The sequence below is a fragment of the Sturnira hondurensis genome, unplaced genomic scaffold, assembly GCF_014824575.4.
Source record: "Sturnira hondurensis isolate 20B ecotype Veracruz unplaced genomic scaffold, ASM1482457v3 Scaffold0017436, whole genome shotgun sequence".
Lineage (NCBI taxonomy): Eukaryota > Metazoa > Chordata > Mammalia > Chiroptera > Phyllostomidae > Sturnira > Sturnira hondurensis.
In genome coordinates, this window is record NW_028090067.1 from 9,772,926 (window position 1) to 9,787,412 (window position 14,487).

Sequence of the window (14,487 nt, forward strand, 5' to 3'; positions counted from 1 at the left end):
ACTGACCATGGAAACCAGATTTTGAAATAATTCAGATTTGTGTTTCTGTTCTTTCTAATTAAGGGTAATATCGGGAAGCACAGACAGTGGGTAGCATTGTTCAAGCACCATGGATTTAAGCAAGAAAATCTGATTATCAGCTCATGTCAGAAGCCAAGCGATAATGCAGCTTAGCATTCGTTTGGGCTTTTTCTTTGGCCAAAAGATAATTACCGTTCGTGAGGCCTTACGTAAGTGTATCTAATATCTAAGGCCCTAAAATTTATGAATAGCAAAGGCACACAATAGGCAAAGAAGAATTACTGTATTTATTATTTCTATGGCTTGTCCCACCATGATAATTTCATTATCTAGCAAAGTCAAATCTCTAAAATCAAAGTATAATTTCTTAAAGGACAGAAGTTAAATATGCTGGCAAGGTTTTATGCCCCATTTCCTCTGGCAAAAGTTATTTCTAACAAATAAAAAGAAGACCAGCCAGACTTTTAATGGGAAATTTACCAAAACGGATTCAGAGTTACATTCTGAGGTCATCGCACAAACAGATGTCCAGCTTCTGTAGTGAGATGTTTTTCCTTTCATAAAGTGTTATTTCTTAATCCAGAGCTATTGATAATAAATGTAATGCGTCCTACCAAACAACACCAAAAAAATCTAAAAGGGGAAAGACTTCTTAGCAGCGATGATGATGTGAGAGTGAACCTTGCTGGAATACATGCAACCTGAGTGTACATCACACAGAATACATTCTGAGAATTCAAAGAAGGACAAAAATCAGTTACACTCGGGGTTAGAAGTGTGTTGTATAAAACCAGATCGAATTACAAGATGGAAAAATTCAAGCTGAAATGTCCAAAGTAAGCATACTAAGATCCTCTAAAACATGAAGAAGCAACTGCTTTTGGAAGAAAAAGATAGCATAATTGTCTTTAATTATAGGCTTTTTTATGAATAAATTTTATTATTTGCTACTCATTGTATGCCAGCAGCAGCTAACACTTTACGGAGTACATATCACAGACCATGCATTGTTCTCAACACCTCAGACATGTTAATTCATCAAATCCCACTAGTGAGCCTATGAAATCAGTACTTTATTCTCCTCTTTCTACAGAGTTGGAAAATGAGTCACAGAGAAGTTAGATATGTTGCTTAACTAACTCCCACTACTCCAAAATTTATATATAGGGTGTTTGATTTTATTCATTCTCATAATTATCTGTGGTTTTATATATCGAACATCTAAATTCTAGTTCAAATAATTTTCCCCTGCTGGGTTCCCAGAATTTATCAGAACAATGCTCAGTCCAACACCGCCCTGAAGTAAAATGAAATGCACAGGAAATGCATATTAAGACTCATCAGAACATCTCCACTGTGGTTCAAGCACTACCAGTCAGCTCTCCAGCCTTGGGCCATCACTAAACTCTCTGTTGAAGAGAAGGCAAACGGGAGGAACTGTTCCTTCCCCATTCATTTCCCAAGTTCCTTGAGACTGGCTGGGGGGTCTAAAAGGACTTCGGAAAGTGCGAAGTGCTGTACAGAGGTGAGCACGTGGACAGCACAATGCCATTGGCCAAGGTGAGAAGCAGAGGGTGAAAGTGTCAAAGGCTCTTAGAGTCTTCATCTGTCCCACTGCCTTACTCTTCCACTCCCCTCCTGAGCGCTTACTTGCAACATAGGTTCATTTGAAGGAGGGAAGAGAAATGAAGAAGAATATTCAGGATAACAGCAACGACAAAAGAATAATAATAAACAGATATGCCCATCAGCACAGAGAGCAATGTGTGCAGTGGGTCACAGCACAAAACCAGACTGCCTAAGTTGGATCCTGGGCCTAACACTCAGGCAAACAGCTTTATCTTTCTTTGCTTGGGTTTCCTCCCTTGTAATATGAGAATAACAATAATTTTTATTTGATATTTATGACAAGGAATGACAAAATTCATAGAGAACTTAGAAGAGACTGGTAGAGATCTCATTATTATATGAGACCTGTGAATAATGATATAACTAATTGTTCAGTGACACGCGCCACTGACTCATTGGCTATTGTACCAGGTCAAATAACTACTTTTCTTTCTTTCCATGCTTTATCTTGATGAAACGTTAGTGATTTTTTTTCCAGTGTGGCCAAACAACTACAACACAAACTTCTGTTTCACTATTTTTGTGGCTGATTTCATCTACCTCTTATTGTTTTTACACTTTAGTAACAAAAAGCCCTCTTGAGCCTTGTAGAACCATCTTTGAATATTGGGACCTCGGGGTTTCATGGGAGTTGTATGTATGGACATAGTAAGGCGGCAACAGCAGAAGACAAAACAGTCGAGTCAAGAGCAGGCACGAGCCACAGGAGCAAAGGAGCAGACAAGCAGTGGTTCTCCTGCCCCCAACCCCCTGCTCATAGCCCCTCTGCTCTGCTCCAATCCTAACGAGATATGCTAAGGAGGAAGAACAAATATGCTCGCTACGATGATACGAAGTATACTGTGGCCACTTTACAAGTATAGAAACTGTGGGAGCGAGGGGGTGACTGTACTTCCCAGAGGTCAGCCAATGACGAAGGAGCAGGAAGGAACCGCGTGGAGAAACCACCACCCTGTGAGGGGGGTCTCAGAGCTCTGGGCTGCTGATGGTTCAGGACGGGACATCGTGATTGAGGAGCAAGCAGCTCAGACACCTTTCACACTTTTTGTAGTGCTTCCCCATATTTCTAAAGCTGAATATTGAGCAGCTGAGGACCCAAACTAAATATTTTATGCTAATAGAATGTCAACTTCGACCAAAGCAAAGTTAGCTATCCACATTACCCTACAAGAAATAATTCAATACAAACCAATATCCTTGATGGAAATAAAAACTCAAAAAAATTAGCACACTAAATTTATCAGCACGTGAAAAGGATCATATGACATGAAGAGTGAGATTTATTCTTGGAATGCAGGGATTATTCAACATATAAAAATTAAATAATGCAATATACCATATCAACATAAAGAAAAGCAAAAATCAACATAATCACCACAATTAATGCAGAAGAAGCATTTGGCATAATTTGATTGTTCTTTGGGATGAATAAAAAGCACTCAACAAACTAAGAATTGAAAGGAACTACCTCAACAACAACAAAAAAAGGTCATATATGAAAAACCCACAGCTAATATTATACTCAATAATGAAAGACTGAAAGCTTTTTCTGCAAGATCAGGAACAAAACAAGGATGCTCACTCTTACCACATCCATTCAACACAGAATTGGAAGTCCTGCCCAGAGTAACTAGGCAAGAATAAGAAACAAAAGTTATCTAAATTGGAAAGGAAGAAATCACATTACCTCTGTTCATAGATGATAAGATCTTCTGTGTAGACAACCCAAAATATTCCACAAAAAATTACCTAATCAGTGAATCCAGCAAAGTTGCAAATACAAAATCAAATTAGAGAAATCAATTGCATTCTATACATTGTGCTAACAATAAACCATCTCATTTGAAAATTAAGGGGAAATCTCATTTAAAATACCATTGAAAAAAGTAAAATACTTAGGAATAAACCTGACCAAGGAAGTGAAAGACTCGTTTGCTGGAAACCACAAAACATCACTAACAAATTAAAGAAGACACAAATAAATGGAAAGATATCTTATGTTCATGGATGGGAAGACTCAATATTGTTGAAATGTCAATATTATCCAAAGTAAGTTATATCTTCAACATAATCCCTCTTGAAATCTCAATGACATTTTTTGCAGAAACTTAAAAATCCATCCTAAAATTTATATATATTGTCAAGAGACCTGGAATAGCCAAAGCTATCTTGAAAAAAATGACAAAGTTCAAGGTTTCATACATCCTGATTTTAAAACACCTTACAAAGCTACAGTAATCAACATAGTGTGATACTGGCATAAAGACAGACAAATAGATCAATGGAATAGAGCAGATATCCCCAAAATAAACCCTTGGTGTAAAATCAACAAATCATGTTGGGAGCCTGGATATGCACATGCAAAAGAGTGAAGTTGGATACTTACTTTATACCCTTTTTGTCTTTGAGGTGAACAGAAAGCAAGTGGCTTCAGTCTGCATTTATTCATAATGTAAACTTATCAGGAAAAGAGTCTGTCATCTTCACCCACAGGAGGGTTCTGCCATTTCCAAGGATGTACCTTGGTGGTTTGAGCAAGTCTACCATTCTGGAGGTCAGAGCAGAAAGCCCAATTTTGCACTCTGCCCATTTTGTTTCCCAAAACACACTTCCGTGGCATTCCTAACTTATCCAGTATTTTCACTTCTATTAGGGCCAACTTTTTCATCTCTCTCACTGGTTCAAAATTCATTAAAAGAAAAGAGAAGTATTAGGCATTCTCTTTTACTCATTCCTTAGACCTCATTATGAACAGTTGTTAAGGTTTTTATTTGTTTTGTTTTGTTTTCTTTTTTTTTCTGGTCTACCCAGCATCAGAAGAATTCTTTGCTACGTGGGGAGGAAATTCCCCACTGAGTGGGAGGCAGTACCCAGTAGAAACTGAAGGGGCAGACTTTCTATCATCTCCGCAAACCTTGGCATCAAGCACATGTCTTGTTTCTTGACCTAGAGAGATGCCTTAGATGTTGTTTTTCAAATCCATCTCTCTTGCCTCACATGAAGCTATGAACCCCTGATGACCTTTCTGCAGTTTGAAAGTGGAAAGGCCCTCCCTGGCTAATACACTCCTTAGATCTATGGTGAGGTTCTAGCTAGAGGTGGACTTTATCAATATAGCTGTTTTATTTTCCACTCTAAAGTATAATGTGCAGACTAGCAAGTTAAGAAGCACTTCAAAAAATCCCATTTTAAAATCTTAGGACTAAAAATTAACTAGTCACTTCATGTTTTTAGCAAACACACTTACCATTGTGTGGGTTTTTATTGTCTCCCTCGTGAATAGAAGCCTTTAAAAATGTATGTGCCCAGAGCTGAACACCACGTCACATCTATTGGTGCTGCGTGTTTAAACACCTGCATCTCATCATCAGCCCTTCGTAATATTATTGTTAAACAGTACTACACTCATGATGAGTAATGAACCCAAATATATCCTTCCTTGAGATGTACTCATTCTTAAGTGATAAGTAACGTATTAATAGAATAGGAAAGCTACTCAGGTAAAACGGGATTCATAAATATATCCATAGAATACTCAATAAAGTTTTTAAATGATAATAATAAACTGCAATGATCTCCTCTTCTTTATTAAAGAATTCTTGCTTTGTTTTCTATGGGATGATTGATTTTATCATTTTTACCAATTCTAACTTTTGCTTACCTAGTCAGATTTAAATCAAAAATTATTTTTTACTTTGAAATTTGATGAAGTTTACTTTAATTTTTTCATTTTTGAATGAAAATGAAAACTTGAGGTAAAGGCTAAGCTTGCCTTTAAAACCAACATTTGCTAATGAATGAAGAAGGAACCTCAGAGGAAGTACTGACTTACTTACTTCTCAGAACAGAAAGACAATAAACAGCCCCCCCATCACAGTGACCAAAAATGATCAGCCTCCAAAAACCAGTCTTCGGTGTACTAGTCTGTAAGCTTCAATACTAGTTCATATGTATGGGTCAAAAGAACATTTCATTTTTAAAAAAGTACTGGCCCTGTGAAAAGAGAGACTTTTTCTTTTTTCAGTGCATTAGTCAAAAGAAGTGATAGTAAAAGTTAGCATGCACAGCAGGCTTTCCACGTAGGCCAGGAACCATTCTATGCATTTTACATTGAGCTCACTTAATTCCCACAACAACTTAGAAGGTTGGTGCTGTTATTATTCCCCCTTACAGATAAGAAAGCTTGAAGCATGGAAAGATGAGACATATCTCCCAAAGTCACAGGGCAGAAAGCAGCAAAATGAGGATTTGAACTGAGGCTGTCTGGCCCCAGGGTTTGTCTGTACAATCACTATCCTCAAACACATATTCCATTTGCCATCCACTCAAGCAATGGCCTTCAGAAAGCAGGTACCAGTAACCTTAGCATCACATTTCTAAGTAAATTGCAAGACAATGAAGAACCCAGTGGTAATTCCCTGAAACGTCAATCCAAAAGAACCTATGCACCCCAGAGTTCATAACAACACAATTTACAATAGCCAAGTGCTGGAAGCAGCCTAAGAGCCCATCAGTAAATGAATGGATCAAAAAACTATGCTACATTGACACAATGGAATACTATACAGCATAAAGAAAGAAGGAGCTCTTACCCTTTGCAATAGCATGGATGGAACTAGAGAGCATTATGCTAAGTGAAATAAGACAGGCAGTGAAAGAAAAATACCATATGATCTCACCTTTAACTGGAATCCAATCAACAAAACAAACAAGCAAGCAAAACATAACAAGAGGCATTGAAATTAAGAACAATCTGACAGGAACCAGAGGGGAGGTGGGAGGGGATATTGCGGGGAAAGGGGAAGGGTTTTCAGGGACAACTATAAAGGAACATGGACAAAACCAAGGGGAGGGGATGGAAGCAAGGAAGGGAGGTAGGATGGCTGGGTGTGGGGGAAGTGGTAGGGGGTAAACGCAGACAACTGTACTTGAACAACAACAAAATAATTTTAAAACAAGCAAACAAACAAACAAACAAATAAATAACAAAAAACTCAGTGCTAATTCCAAACTCTACGCTGGAACTGAATTGGTGATAGGAAAATCTATCTTGTCATGATCCCCAACTTATCTATGGCTTATTGATATGGTCTTATCCCTCCTTTCTCAACTCTCTAAGCCCTAAAACTTACCTGATCAATGTCACATGAACCATGAGTAAGGGAAGCCCCATGGACCCTGTACTCAAAGCCCCCTGCCATTCACAATCTTCCTGAAATCACTGTTAATGTGAGCCTTTGATCCGTGGGCATACAGTTTATCACAGAAGAGGGTTTATAGGATCCAAAACACAGCAACCCCTCCTGCAGGGTGGGATTGCTCAGAAAAAGAAGAGCAGACTGAAGTCGCACTCCGTCTCCCCAGCTGATGTGCTGCAGCCGTCCTGAAGTGAACCAGTTTGCAGTCGGCCAAACACCTTTCTGCACCCTGGAGTGTTGCCTGAGGCTCCAGGTGCCAGACCTGGGAGGGTGTCCTGAGGACCAGGCCAGATGTTCAGGCCCCTCCTCTGCAGAACCCTGATCTCCTGGGGGGCAAACCGAGAACCGCTAGCTCTTCTTCCACTTCCAAGAAGTCAACCTGATTGGTCCTCTTAAACCTAAGTCATATCCTGCCACTCACAGCCCCCCAGTGGCTCCTCATCTTGCTCAAAGTACAACCCACCATGGCCTCCAATTAGACTGAACAGGAGCTGGGGCTTCATAACTGCTTTCACCAGTTTGGGACATTGTGAGTCTCAGCGTGAGTCCTATTAATAATTACTCTATAATAAGAGTAGGTGTAAACCTGAACGGTCTCCAGCAAACAAAGATGTCCCTCTTACTCTCTTACTTTATCTACTGTTCCCCCTCACTCCACTTCACCCTTTTGTTATTTGTTTAACATCCCGTACTAATTATTGTCTCAGAACCCTCAAACTTGCTGTTCTTTCTGCCTGGAACATGCTTCCTCTAAGACCTTTATGGCTCCACCCTTCATCCCCTTCACCTCTTTACTAAATATTATTATTAACTTCCCATGATTGGTGTATTTTAAAAATGAGCCCCCCACACACATACACTTATTTCCCTTAGGTTCTTTATCATATGTCCTATGTTATTTATTTTGCATGTTGTCTATCTTCCCCAGGGCCTCCACAGAGGACTGTGCAGCTTGGCCTCAAGCCCACATTCCAGTAGCCAAGCCTCCCACAAGGGCCTGGGGTTGCATCAGCCTGGAGCAAGTATTATTCCCTCCCACCCACAGAGGGCACCACTTTCCAAACTGTGCAAAGACTCCGTGTATCCTAGTCTATGATTCCAAACTTATGTTTCTGCATGCTCACTGCCCACATTGCCTTAAAAAAACAGTAGTGTTGCCTATAATAGGTGATGGAAAATATTTTTCAAATAAACAAATGAATGAAAACAAGACAGAGCGCTGTTATCACATCTCCAGGTGGTGAGATGTTCTTTCCACTTTTCTGATCGAAGTGCCCTTCCCCTACCTCTCTGTTTCTTTTTATTGTTTTAAGTACACTTAACTTTGCTTTTTTAACCAAATTCAACTTGCAGGAAACACTTTACCTTAAAACTTTAGTGACACTTGTAGGGTTTTAAATAATCTATTTTAGGTAAATTGCTCGGCCAATCCAGGATTTCACTCCAGTCACTTTCAGAACTGTCTCTACTCTCAAAAAGTCACCCTACTCTTGCCCTCCATGTGGAGCTTTGTGGGAAGAAGCATCTGACCTTGGCCCAGAGAGGAGGCGATCACCCCGAGAGCCATCAGCCGGGGTCTCTCTGGCGACTGCTGGACAGTCTTTTCCCTCTTGGTTTTTCTGTTTTAATCCCTGTCTTAGGTGCCACCATAGCTGCTGTACCTAGTTCCAGCTGACCTATGTGACAGGAACCGTCAGTGCCAGCATCTGCTCTCACCCTGGGTCTGGTGGTCTCCGCGGCCTGCAGCTTCCTCCTCTGAATGCCAGACTGGTCCCAGGCCTGAGCCCCCTCATCATCCCCATACCCACTCCAGAGCAAACAGGGAATCCTGGGCCCTGATCCCCCATGCCACTGACAGGCTGTGAGGAAACCAGGCTTTGCTCTCTCTCTCTCTCTTATTCTTTCTTCCTTTTAAAACACTATGACCCTACATTTTTATTTGTAAAATATTTATTCTTAAGATGAGTCATGGGAACACAAGTTATGTATTACAGTTTTCTCTAGGTTTTTAAATGCCTGGAATATTTCACAAAGAGAAAAGAGACGTGTTCTCTTTCTACTCCATCGCTGTTGTCAGATCATACTGGGGAGGGCCTCCAAGAACTCCAGCGAAATGAAAGGACAAAACCCCCTGGGAATGAGTGTTCCATTACCTCTGGTGCAGAGTGTCGAGTAGATTTTAATACAATACACTCATGGTTTTCTAGCCTTGGTGAAATCCTACGGCACTCTGCTACTCTCTGCCCCCCTGCTTTTCTCAGCCAGATGGAACAGGATCACGTGGGCAGCTGGCAGGCAGCTTTGCTGGAGAACCAGGAGGATTCTGGGAGGAATGGTGACCTGGGCCCCATATGAGCAACTCAGGTACAAACTGGAATTGCTAAATCTGGGTTCTCCAGCCTCATGGGGTGAGTCTAGCCCCTTGGTCCAAAGGGAAACAGATGATCTCAAATGAGTTGCCAAAAAGTTGACAGAGATATTTGAAATTTAGCGAGAAGACTTACTAAAGACTTTATATTTACAAATGCTATATATAAAGACTTTATATCCACTCTCATTCAAAATAAGCCTTGTGTATAATGTTCTTGACATATAAATTAAAATAATATAAAATTCATGACTAGATCTGAAAAAGTAATATTTACCTCTACTTTATCTCGTTCATTTTTAAATTTGATGGAATGTATATTTTATAATATATTTATAATTTATAAAATGTTATGATGTAGTTTATAACATCCTTTTATTTTTTGAAGATTTTATTTATTTTTTTAGAGAGGGGAGAGAGAGAGAAAGAGGGAGAGAAATATCAATGTGTGGTAGACTCTTGTACGCCCCCTACTGGGGGCCTGGCTCGCAAACCAGGCATGTGCCCAGAGTGGGAATCCAACTGGTGACCCTTTAGTTAGCAGGCCAGCACTCAATCCACTGAGCCACACCAGCCAGAGTGAGTTTATAACATTTTAATGAATGGAGTTTTATATACATAAAGCTTCCATATATGTATATGGAAGAAAGTCCCTTGATTTTTTTTCATTGCTGGGAGTTTGCAATGAGAACTTGGACACCCTTGATTTGGGACCTTGAGCCCAGACTAGCTAGTGAGTATTTTGAAATCAGTTTCCTTGGGAGAGCTCCCAGCCCCGATCTCCCACCAGACCAGTTTCAATTTGTCCTGAGGCAAGTGGGGCTGAGATCTGAGAGAAGGGAAGGAGCAAAGTGCATTCCTGCTAGAGCATAAGTGCGGGGCGTAGGAGGAAAATCTGCTTGGAGCACAGGAGCAGTGCAAGGCGGGAGAGGAAGGGATGAGTGACGAGCTGGGCACAGTGAGATCCAGAGCCTGTAAGGTCTTGGAGCCGTGATACAGACTTCGGATTTGACTGGGAGTGGACCTGAGGCCCATTGGGGGCTTGTGAGTAGAATTATATGATCTGTTCATATTTTTAAAAACATTATTAAATCCTTTGATTCACCTTTGACTTGGAATGTATTTTTATCATCATCTGTCTAATTTGTGTGTCTGTCTCAAATGACTCTAAACCAGGAAGGGAAAGCAAAGACATATAAATGTAGTCCCTAGATGACCATAAACACAAAACTAATTCTATAACTTGATTTTTTACTTAGCATCAGGTTATTGAGATTTATCTTTGATGGTATGTGTAGCTTTACATTGTTCCTTTAAATTCCTTGCAATAGCCCATTGTACAAATATATCACAATCTATTTATCCACTCTCCTGTTAATAGGCATGTATGCCTTTTCAATTTTTGTTATCAAAAATCAATGCAACAAAAACCTTCTATGTGTCTCCCTGAGTATGTATAGTCTCTAAATTTACACCTGGTGAGGATTGTTGGGTCAAACATTCACTGGACTGTTGCATTCTATGATAGAGTTAGGTCATGACAATGCTCTCCAAGGTGACTCTGCTGCAGCAGATACAATGAGGCTGTTCATTTCTCTATACCATTGCCAACACATTATCATCAGCTTTTTTAATCTATGTCAATTGATAGCTATGTATTAAGCCCAAACATCTATTTACATTCTTATTGGATATTCAGGTATCTTCTTTATGAATTGTCAATTCATATTCTTTGCCTATTTTTTCTAACCTATTACCTGTCTTACTCTCACTGACTAATAGGAGTTCCTTATAAATTCCTAACACCAATCTCTTGTTAATATTTCCTTTCCAAACACTTATTATTATCTCCACCTGTCCTTTTCACTTTGGTTATAAATCTTGGTGAATAAAACTTTTAATAAATTTGATAAAATTTATCAATATGCTTTTAAAGTTTGTGATTTTTATACCTTCTTTAAGAAACCCTTTGTAAGGGTTTCAGGTTATAAGAATATTTTTTATTTTCTCCTAAAAGATATTCCCTTTTCACTGAGGTCTTAAATTCACCCCCAATTTATTTTTCAATATGGTGGGAGGTAGGCATATAATTTCATACTATCTTTTCTGTAGAGATAGCCAGTATTCCCAGCCATCGCTCATTAAATGGTTCTTCCTTTCTCCATCAATGTCTAATGTCCCTCCTTTCATATGTTAGAAGTATGTATTTTATTCCGTTCCATTGGTCAATTCTTGAGCCAATGGCTCATTTTCTTATTCCTATCGATTTACAAAAGTTTTGATATCTGATAGGTCAGGTTCCTACATTTTGTTCTTCATCACTATTTTATTCATGCTTAGTCCCTGATCTTTCCTATAACTTGTAGGACCAGCTCTTTGTTCGTCTACAAAACTACAGTTGTCCTCTCATTCATTGGCATAGTATGTCTTCCTTTATTCAGGCCTTCCTTCATATCTTTAGATAATGCGTTGTATTTTTCTCCATATACGTTTTATACATATTTTGGTAGACTTATTGCAAACAAGTTGATATTTTTGGTTTTAGTAATTTACACATTGTAATCATTTGGAGATAATTTTCCAGGTATGTAATACATAGGGGTGGGCAAAAGTGGGTTTATCATTGTGAGTACATAACACACAGAGTTTATTCTTGTTATTATTATTATTTATTAATTATTAATGTATTATTTATTTGTATTACTGTAAACCTACTTTTGCTTACCCTCGTACATTATCCTTTTCCTCCACTTCTTGTACCTCTTTTTTTTTAGTATTTTGTTGCTTTGGACCCCCAGAATATTGCTGCATAGAAGCAATAATAGTAGACACTATTGTTTTTCCCTTAGTCTAATAGAAAAGCTGCCAAAAGTTCACAATTAATTGTGATTGATTTTTCTGTAGGATACACACACACACACACATACANGGAGATAATTTTCCAGGTATGTAATACATAGGGGTGGGCAAAAGTGGGTTTATCATTGTGAGTACATAACACACAGAGTTTATTCTTGTTATTATTATTATTTATTAATTATTACTGTATTATTTATTTGTATTACTGTAAACCTACTTTTGCTTACTCTCGTACATTATCCTTTTCCTCCACTTCTTGTACCTCTTTTTTTTAGTATTTTATTGCTTTGGACCCCCAGAATATTGCTGCATAGAAGCAATAATAGTAGACACTATTGTTTTTCCCTTAGTCTAATAGAAAAGCTGCCAAAAGTTCACAATTAATTGTGATTGATTTTTCTGTAGGATACACACACACACACACATATATATATATATATATATACACACATACATGTATATATATATTTAGATTAAGGAAGCTTCCTTTCTATTCCCAGTTTTCTAATAGTTTTTTTTCTCCCTTTCTTCCAATTAAAGTCGAAGTGTCTGTCAGGATAGTTATACAATTTTACTCCCTTAATCTATTAATGTATGTTTTATGTTAAACTATTCTTGCATCTCTAGAATAAATTTTACTTGATTAGGATGTGTTTTATTGTATACATTGCTGAATTTGATTTTGCTGGTACTCAATTTAGTATCTTTTCATAAGTGAGATTGACCCACGGGGGTCCCCTTTCATGAAGCTTTGCCGTCTCGGAGCCCTAACGTGCTAATGGTGGGATGGCAGCAGCAGGGGGACTTGGTTTGGTCCATTTCCTCCTTCAACAGTCCATGGTGGGAGTCATGGGCTCCCCTTGTGGTAAGGATTCTTAAGAGGCCATTACTTGAAGTGCAAATCAGAAGATGACTAATGAGACAGCATACAGCCGACGCCTAATTTCGATATGTCCCTGTGGTTGGTGGTGTCAGAACAGTTAGAAAACCAGGTCCAGTTTTGCAACCTCGGTCACGTTTTTCTTCTTCCCACAGTAGCATTTTCCTTTCATCTTAAAAATGTAATTTCCCACATCTCTTGATTTCTACTCTTGAATTCTATTTTCGGTCACCTAGGCTACTTTTCAGCAAGCATTCATTTGGAGCAGTTTTGCTCACATGTTTTGGGGAAGTAGAGAGGAGAGCAGACAAATCAAGGATCGCCCCTCCCCGTGTACTGGGGTCTCTCTGATTTCATCCTGTCACTGAGCTATGTGACCCTCCAGAGAGGACACTGCCATCCATTCCTTTCATGGAAGATAGGAAGGAAATGAAGGCAATTAGGGCCCTTAAGATGTAAATTTCTGTGTTGGATGAAAGGTTCTTTTTTTTCCCCAATCCTGCTTTGTAAACAAGGCTCTGGTGGGACTAAACCTGGGAAGCTACCACAGCTCCATGACAACGGGCTGGGCCAGCCATGGCGACCATCTCCATGCGCACATCACAGTCGCTTACAGCCATGCAGATGTGCACTGCAGCACCAAACGCTCACTTTGGCTCCCACCAGGAAGAGATCATTAGCAACCAGGGAGTAGAAGGTGGGATGCGGGGAGAACACTGCTAACGGGTCAGCTTTTCGCTTGATGAACTCAGTTGTTTATTTTTATTGATTATACTGAGATGGAATTATTGTCTTAGTTTCAGTATATTGTCCCACATACAAGCATTGCAAAGACCCCTACTGCACTATGAACTCTATTGCTGTTCATCGAAGGAATGATACATTTTCTTTTCTCATTGTAAATATCTCCATGTAAAGAATAAAAATGTAGGGTGAGTCTCAAATGGAGACACAAAGCTCCATGGAAAAATGTCTTTTAACATTCTCTTTATTTTGAAATTAAAAAAAAAAATTTTCACCACTTATAAAGTAAAGGAAGAATAAAAATGCAAAGGAACAAACCTTATGTATCAAACAACTAAACAGAAAAAGATAAAGCTGGAGACACACAGCAGCCCTGCGCTTACTCACATTTGCACGGGAAACGCTTCTCTCCCACAGGGTTGCGCTTCTCACGATGGGAATATAGCAAGGGGATTTCTGAAAGATTTGAAACAAAGCATTTAGTATCATAAGTTTTCCCAGATAATTTTTCAGGCAGATCAGGAGCTGGTTTATTCAAACAATAGCTGTTCTTTCACTGAATACGTGGCATTGTCCAGAACACCGTCCTAGGTACTAGGGGATTGATAAGGATGCCAGACAGACGCAATTCCTACCTTCAAGAGTCCAGAAGAAAATACAAGTGGTAACTAAAGAGCCATATACATAAATGCAAAATTACGACTGTGGCAAATACTATGAATGAGAGGCAACACATTTTGAGAATATCGCGTGATGTATTAGGATGAAATAGAATTAAACATTCACAC

General features: G+C 39.1%; 1 long non-coding RNA gene across 1 annotated transcript in view; it reads right to left on the minus strand.

Moving 5' to 3' along the window:
- LOC119002475 (uncharacterized) overlaps positions 1-14,204 on the minus strand; it is a 28,033-nt gene extending 13,829 nt beyond the window's left edge. The window contains exon 1 of the long non-coding RNA XR_005069738.1: positions 14,087-14,204. This is a non-coding gene — a long non-coding RNA (uncharacterized LOC119002475). The remainder of the gene's footprint in view (positions 1-14,086) is intronic.
- Between the last annotated feature and the right edge of the window lie 283 nt (positions 14,205-14,487).